The sequence below is a fragment of the Littorina saxatilis genome, unplaced genomic scaffold (assembly GCF_037325665.1).
Source record: "Littorina saxatilis isolate snail1 unplaced genomic scaffold, US_GU_Lsax_2.0 scaffold_307, whole genome shotgun sequence".
NCBI classification, from domain to species: Eukaryota; Metazoa; Mollusca; class Gastropoda; order Littorinimorpha; family Littorinidae; genus Littorina; species Littorina saxatilis.
The window spans coordinates 96,197-105,000 of NW_027129096.1; the positions used below are offsets into that span (position 1 = coordinate 96,197).

The window sequence follows — 8,804 nt, forward strand, 5'->3', positions numbered from 1 at the left end:
GAGAGACAGAGACAGAGACAGAGAGACAGAGAGGGGATGGAGAGAGAGACAGAGAGACAGAGAGACAGAGAGGGGATGGAGAGAGAGAGAGAGACAGAGACAGAGAGACAGAGATGGGATGGAGAGAGAAAGAGAGAAAGAGAGAGAGAGACAGAGACAGAGAGACAGAGATGGGATGGAGAGAGCGAGAGAGAGAGAGAGACAGAGACAGAGAGACAGAGAGCGGGGAGAGAGAGCGAGAGAGAGACAGAGAGAGAGAGAGGGGATGGAGAGAGAGAGACAGAGACAGAGACAGAGAGACAGAGAGGGGATGGAGAGACAGAGAGAGAGAGAGAGACAGACAGACAGACAGACAGACAGACAGACAGACAGACAGAGAGAGAGGCATAAACGGCAAACGCCGCGGCGGCAAAATTACGTCACGTGGTGCAGCGTCGTTATATAACGGTCTGTCGCATCAGATTCGGGTGCAGTCCACCCAGAAATATTCCCCCTGAAATAACCCCGAGGGAGAAAGAATCTCGAACTGTGCAAGCAAGGAAAACCACACCCTTCTTTGTGATACAAGAAAGAGAGGGACGATTCTTCTTACTTTCAAGATGAATACATTGTGCATCGTTCTGCTTGTGAGCCTCACAGGTATGAGAAATTTGGTTCAATATTGTGTGTGTTTACCTGTGGTTGTGCGTGTCTCACCTGCCCCTTTTCCTCCATCTTTGGCAAAATGAAAAAAAGACGCTATACACACACACACACACACACACACACACACACACACACACACACACGCATACACACAGACACTTACACCTACACACACACACACACACACACACACACACACACACACACACACATACACACATACACACAGACACTTACACCTACACACGTGCACACACACACACACACACACACACACACATATACACACACACACACACACACACATACACACACACACACATACACACAGACACTTGTCAAAAGTGACAAATGTAACGCAAGTGTCCAATGTGAAAATGTGAAAAAGTATTCAAAGTGACACATTTGACAAAGTAACATGTGTAACACGTGTGAAAAATATATGAAAAAACAGAGACACACACTGTACACATATGATAAATGTGAACAAGTCGCGTAAGGCGAAAATACAACATTTAGTCAAGTAGCTGTCGAACTCACAGAATGAAACTGAACGCAATGCAACGCGGCAAGACCGTATACTCGTAGCATCGTCAGTCCACCGCTCACGGCATAGGCAGTGAAATTGACAAGAAGAGCGGGGTAGTAGTTGCGCTGGGAAGGATAGCACGCTTTTCTGTACCTCTCTTCGTTTTAACTTTCTGAGCGTGTTTTTAATCCAAACATATCATATCTATATGTTTTTGGAATCAGGAACCGACAAGAAATAAGATGAAAGTGTTTTTACATTGATTTGGAAAATTTAATTTTGATAATAATTTTTATATATTTAATTTTCAGAGCTTGTTTTTAATCCGAATATAACATATTTATATGTTTTTGGAATCAGCAAATAATGGAAAATAAGATAAACGTAAATTTGGATCGTTTTATAAAAAACATATTTTTTTTACAATGTTCAGATTTTTAATGACCAAAGTCATTAATTAATTTTTAAGCCACCACGCTGAAATGCAATACCGAAGTCCGGGCTTCGTCGAACATTACCCGACCAAAATTTTAACCAATTTGGTCGAAAAATGAGGGCGTGACAGTGCCGCCTCAACTTTCACGAAAAGCCGGATATGACGTCATCAAAGACATTTATCAAAAAAATGAAAAAAACGTTCGGGGATTTCATACCCAGGAACTCTCATGTCAAATTTCATAAAGATCGGTCCAGTAGTTTAGTCTGAATCGCTCTACACACACACACACACAGACACACAGACACACACACACACGCACATACACCACGACCCTCGTTTCGATTCCCCCTCGATGTTAAAATATTTAGTCAAAACTTGACTAAATATAAAAAGGTGCCAAATGGGACAAAAAGTGACACACGTGCCAAATGTGATAAATGTGAGACATGTGACAATTAAATGTGAAAAAAGTGACAAATGTGATTACTGTACCTGAGTGATATCTGTGTCTTGAAACTTGGCTTTTGCAAACGTATTTAGGTATCCGGTTATGTTATTAGTAAGTTTTCTACCACTACTTAATCATGTTCTCATGTGTCGCTGCCCCCCTCCACCCCCCAACCCCCACCCACCCCCGCATTCCAACTTCGTTGTCGTTTTCTACATTGAAACCACTACCACGTCTGTCGACTCTCTCCGGACCTCGGCTTCTTGACCACCTGTTTTTACATTTAGTCAAGTTTTGACTAAATGTTTTAACGTAGAGGGGGAATCGAGACGAGGGTCGTGGTGTGTGTGTGTGTGTGTGTGTGTGTGTGTCTGTCTGTCTGTCTGTCTCTGCGTGTGTGTGTGTAGAGCGATTCAGACCAAACTACTGGACCGATCTCTATGAAATTTTTCCATGAGAGTTCCTGGGAATGATATCCCCGGACTTTTTTTCTTTTTTTCGATAAATACCTTTGATGACGTCATATCCGGCTTTTTGTAAAAGTCGAGGCGGCACTGTCACACCCTCATTTTTCAATCAAATTGATTGACATTTTGGCCAAGCAATCTTCGACGAAGGCCGGACTTCGGTATTGCATTTCAGCTTGGTGGCTTAAAAATTAATTAATGACTTTGGTCATTAAAAATCTGAAAATTGTAAAAAAAATAATTTGTTTTTAAAACGATCCAAATTTACGTGTATCTTATTCTTCATCATTTTCTGATTCCAAAAACATATAAATATGTTATATTCGGATTAAAAACAAGCTCTGAAAATTAAAAATATAAAAATTATTATTAAAATAAAATTTCCGAAATCGATTTAAAAACAATTTCATCTTATTCCTTGTGGGTTCCTGATTCCAAAAACTTATAGATGTGACATGTTTGGATTAAAAACACGCTCAGAAAGTTAAAAAGAATAGAGATAAAGAAAAGCGTGCTATCCTTCTCAGCGCAACTACTACCCCGCTCTTGTCAATTTCACTGCCTTTGCATCGAGCGGTGGACTGACGATGCTACGAGTATACGCTCTTGCTGTAAAAATGCAGTGAGTTCAGTTTCATTCTGTTAGTTCGACAGCTTGACTAAATGTTGTAATTTCGCCTTACGCGACTTGTTTTCCTTATTTTCAAAGGAAATATTTTTTTTTTTTGGGGGGGGGGCGGAAACCCCGGAACCCCCTCCTCCCCCCTGGATCCGCCCCTGCTGTCTGTCTATCTATCTGTCTCTTTCTATGACTTTATTTGCGAGGGAGCGGATGTGTGAGGGTGATTTAAACACGAAGCAAAGATATCAAATCAAATTAGAAAGACACACAGAGAGCATCCAGGCTACCACCGGCACGGTTGGCCTAGTGGTAAGGCGTCCGCCCCGTGATCGGGAGGTCGTGGGTTCGAACCCCGGCCGGGTCATACCTAAGACCTTTAAAATTGGCAATCTAGTGGCTGCTCCGCCTGGCGTCTGGCATTATGGGGTTAGTGCTGGGACTGGTTGGTCCGGTGTCAGAATAATGTGACTGGGTGAGACATGAAGCCTGTGCTGCGACTTCTGTCTTGTGTGTGGCGCACGTTATATGTCAAAGCAGCACCGCCCTGATATGGCCCTTCGTGGTCGGCTGGGCGTTAAGCAAACAAACAAACAAAAAGCATCCAGGCTGTTCATTGTTGGTATATGACCAAGTGGAGGGATGGTCTTATTTCATGTAAACGTCTGGCCAGATCTGATACAGTGAACTGAAGTGTTTTCTCAGGAAGGAGCGTGCCTTTACAGTTTTGGTTCAAACTGCATTTGGCAATGCTTATCCAGCCTGAGAACGGTGACAGACACGTGGAAGCTTCTCGAATGACACATTTTGGCTTGTCTACCCTTTTCATTCCCACACGTACCATCTCCAGTGAAATTAAACTTTGGTTCAAACTGCACAGACTAGTGTGTTTAAGCCTGAAGCAGAATGACGATGACAGTATAGCAATGCGGAGACGTAGAAGTCATCACCAGTGAAATATCTATGAACATTTCACAAGGTGAACATTTTTTATTCCCACATCGCTATGCAGCTTGCGAAGACTTACGTACATTTCAGTTCTCCAGGGTTACCTTACAAATCCAGCCCACAAACATTCTAATACTTTCTACATCTATTTTCCGAATGACTTCATATTTGGTGTGCATTAACTTCAGTTTATGCATGATCAGTCCACAAAATGTCAAGTTTGTAGGTCAAATTATTTGATATTTGTACTAGTTCCACACACACACACAAATCCGAATTCTAGGATGGAGTCAACAGTATAAACAAAGTTGGAAGTTGAGCGGTAGCCAAACTAATAAGAGACATAAGATGTTATTATTACCACGTGCGGTACACTGATTGTAATAATAATAACAATAGCAGCATTTTATTGACCATCAAAATGAATACATTAAAATGGAAAATTGTCTTGGCCTAGACGCTCTCTGTGCTCAGTAGGATTGTAATAATAACAACAATAACAGCGCTTTATTGTCCATTAAAAGGAATACATAAAAATGGAAAATTGTCTTCGACACGTCGAACCTGCCTGTCAACCTTTGGGGTTATTGGAAGGTTCTAGAATACCATAACCTACCTTAGACAATCAGTGACCTGGATACAGACATTACAGACAGGATCAGGGCATTACTCATGAAAGAATTAATTCTTGCCATGGCTGAATTGTGTACGTGCACCATTGCGCAAGTGTGACTTTACAACGAAGGTATTTTGTCCAATCATTAGAGTTCAGCGAATGCAGGGCTCCCCACAAACCCCCGTCCTTGAGGGTCCCGGGACCCCCACTTTTAATGTTTAGAGGGTCCATGGACCCGCTTAGCAGAGTTTTAGAGGGTCCCAAGAGTCCCGTGTTCCCAAACCCCCAATTTACATATAACGCATTGTGATCGCGAATAATGTGATATGAACTGGGTTTTTTTATTACCAGAATATTAGAGGAGGACGCTTCAACTATACCAAGTCAAATGCAACACACACGAATACGTTGTTCCCGCGTAAAAATGGGATAATTTGTGTTTGCGCTTTGACTTAGCTGACGACTAAAATCTGAAAAGAGTATACGGGATGCACGACAGAGGAAATTGAGCGCGTCCCGGGACCCGCTCTTTGTAGGTTTAGTGCGTCCCGGGACCCCCTCCATTAACTTCTAGTACGTGATTTCGGCTTCTAGTGCGTATAAGACGCAGGGACGCGCTCTATGGGGAGCCATGGAATGTCTTCATTGTTATTGTGCACGAACTTCACGAATGTTCACGACCATTCCACAAAGTTTTTTGTCTATAGGTACGTGAAATGGTCCGACTTTTACCTTCTCTACAAATAGTGTTCCAAATCACCCCTCCGAAATTGTCAATGAAACGAACTCCATTATGTCTAGGGGTTGTCCGGAACCTAGCTGTTACTGCTGTCTTCATGTCACTGATGATCTGGGGGAATTAGGGTGGTGGTAGACCTAGACAAGCAGAATAACCCACAAAGTACAAGTCTAGGCTAGAGGGTGTGGCTACCGCGCAATGTCAAACCTCGTACTGTTGAGTCGATCCCCGATATCGGATTTAGAAACAAGTCGCGTAAGGCGAAATTACTACATTTAGTCAAGCTGTGGAACTCACAGAATGAAACTGAACGTAGTCCCCCGCTAGTGCAAAAGGCACAGTGACGAGCCTGTTTGGCGCCGTAGCGGTTGCGCTGTGCTTCATAGCACGCTTTACTGTACCTCTCTTCGTTTTAACTTTCTGAGCGTGTTTTTAATCCAAACATATCATATCTATATGTTTTTGGAATCAGGAACCGACAAGGAATAAGCTGAAAGTGTTTTTAAATTGATTTCGAAAATTTAATTTTGATCATGGTTTTTATATTTTTAATTTTCAGAGCTTGTTTTTAATCCGAATATAACATATTTATATGTTTTTGGAATCAGCAAATGATGAAGAATAAAATGAACGTAAATTTGGATCGTTTTATGAAAAAAAAATTGTTTTGACGATTTTCAGATTTTTAATGACCAAAGTCATAAATTAATTTTTAAGCCACCAAGCTGAAATGCAATACCGAAGTCCGGCCTTCGTCGAAGATTGCTTGGCCAAAATTTCAATCAATTTGATTGAAAAATGAGGGTGTGACAGTGCCGCCTCAACTTTTACAAAAATCCGGATATGACGTCATCAAAGACATTTATCGAAAAAAAGAAAAAAACATCCGGGAATATCATTCCCAGGAACTCTCCTGTCAAATTACATAAAGATCGGTCCAGTAGTTTAGTCTGGATCGCTCTACACACACACACACGCACAGACAGACAGACAGACAGACACACACACACACATACACCACGACCCTCGTCTCGATTCCCCCTCTACGTTAAAACATTTAGTCAAAACTTGACTAAATGTAAAAAGAAGTCCACAACAGTCAGACCCTTTGACCCTCAAACTTGCCACTTTGTGGACTGGTCATGCATAAGCCGAAGTTAAAGCCATATGTACTCGATGACTATACACGCTAATTGCTTTACCAACAGCTGGAGACATGCTAAATTAAGTTCCCTGCAAAATATTGTGGTCTAGGACCCCTTCAATGTTGAGATATGTTAATTTTCATTTTGATCTGGATCGTCCTATTTATAGATTTGGCAACACATGTAACGTTGATGCAAGGGAGCTAACACCGCGGCTTTGTTGACATCCTCACTTTTTCAGAGGCTAGAACAAGCTGTAATGCATGTATTATGGTCCGCGCATGGTGACATATCGTCATTATATGGTCTTATGGTGCGTTTGACATCGATTATGGGCAAACTACACTTTGTAAACACGGGAGCGCGTACATATGCCTTTAATGTACAGCAAATGTGAAATAATTCGAAAAGCAGCTGAAGAAGATATTATTATTATTTGTGTAGTTTGCATTTTTTGGGTCAACCTGTATATCGAACATTGCAGCCTCATTCTCATCCCTGGGTAAAATGAACTGCGCTATTCTATTGTCCACAAGAGTGCTAGAAAAGAACGACACTAGAAATTGTTCACATCCCCGCCTGACAAGCGATCAGGGTCCCCAACGCGTAGTTTGCACGCAGTATTGCGCAACGTTGAGATCGCAACGAAAGAAAGACAAACAAAACGTTACCTGCTATGACTCACTTTTGAGTGGGAATATTTTGTTTGGCTGAAAACTGATCTTGTCTGTGTCCAACCATTCTGATAATCCTCGCTCCACGGCTATCGCCAGTTGTCTCTCTGACCGAACGCGAAAGTCCTACGCGAATCTATCAAAAGAAGAATACAGAGTGATCTCCCATATGTTGTTTACGAGCAGTGTTCGCGAGACGAAAATGATTGCAGATTGGCCGACTTCGACAGTGATCTCCGTTCTGTTCTTCACAGTTATAATAAAGACATCGTTCTAAGGTCAAAATAAGTCGAAATTTTGGGACTGCTGCCGGAAGGAGACCGTAATATATGGTTGCATCACTGTCAAAAAAAATCAAACCAAACGGTTGATTATCACGTGACACTTATGCCATATTTAGAGTTGTTTGCACAGTAAATACATCCGCAAAAAATAGCTCGCTTGAAACTGTCTAAAATAAAAATTCCTCTGCAATTAAAAAATTACAAAACACCATGAAAAATCATTATCGACGATCGCGAATCTGCTTACATCCATAACACATTACAAAAAGCTCTAAATATGTAAAAAAAATAAAAAAAATAAAAATCGGTTTCCTTGCCAGACAAGGAAACTCAAGGCATCCTGTCAGGGAGAGAATGAGATAAACTCATTTTGACCTGAGGTCAGGATGGTGTCCAACAACTAGACCGTTTTTATGTAAATGTTCCCCTTTAATTGCTTTCTTAAATCTACCACCATGAAAACTGAGAAAGGATATAAAGTTACATCGGTCCCGTGGGACAGCCATTTGGGTTGTAGGGCCCGGGGAGGTAAAAACAACACCCATCTCCTTGGCCTACCTGTTCATGAATCGTGCAGATATTTTTAGAAACTAGGCTGGCGTACTGGAAGAAAGGGAATGGGTGTTTGCCGGTTTGGTGGGGCAGTTACGGCGGTCGATCTGAAGGGAGGTGGTTGGGTTGGAGGGGGAAGGGGGGGGGGGGGGGGGTTGGGGGTGGCAGAGGAGAGATGGGGAGAGGGGCATGGCGGGAGGGATTTAGAGCAGCTAGCCTGATTGGGTTTCATCTTCCTGGTTGGGAACATCCTGTGGTTCTCAATGTCTGTGTCGTGCGTATGTCTCTAAACGGTTTTGATGCTTGACACCACCGTCCCAGGGACCACGAGTGTGTACTCTATCTTACGCCTGAAAACAACACCCAAAATATTCACTTTCTTTTGATCCTTTTAACGAGTAAGAAACAAAAGAATAAAAAACAAGTCGCGTAAGGCGAAAATACAACATTTAGTCAAGCTGTCGTACTCACAGAATCAAACTGAACGCAATGCATTTTTTCTCTCTCACCAAGACCGTATACTCATAAGCGACCTGTCTTGTTGAACGCTGAGTTTTGAATGATGCATATGGCGGCGTATGCGCACGCATACGGAAGTCAGACTAGTAATAGTCTGGCCTTATGGGATTGATCACTGTCTTTTTTTAGAGTGGTCTCCCTTGTTACCAAGGGGACGCGTACGGCGTTACCAGCACTGAA

General features: G+C 42.2%; 1 long non-coding RNA gene across 1 annotated transcript in view; it reads left to right on the top strand.

The window, feature by feature from the left end:
• Positions 1–436: 436 nt before the first annotated feature.
• LOC138957375 (uncharacterized) overlaps positions 437–8,804 on the top strand; it is a 16,541-nt gene continuing 8,173 nt past the window's right edge. The window contains exon 1 of the long non-coding RNA XR_011453011.1: positions 437–639. This is a non-coding gene — a long non-coding RNA (uncharacterized lncRNA). The remainder of the gene's footprint in view (positions 640–8,804) is intronic.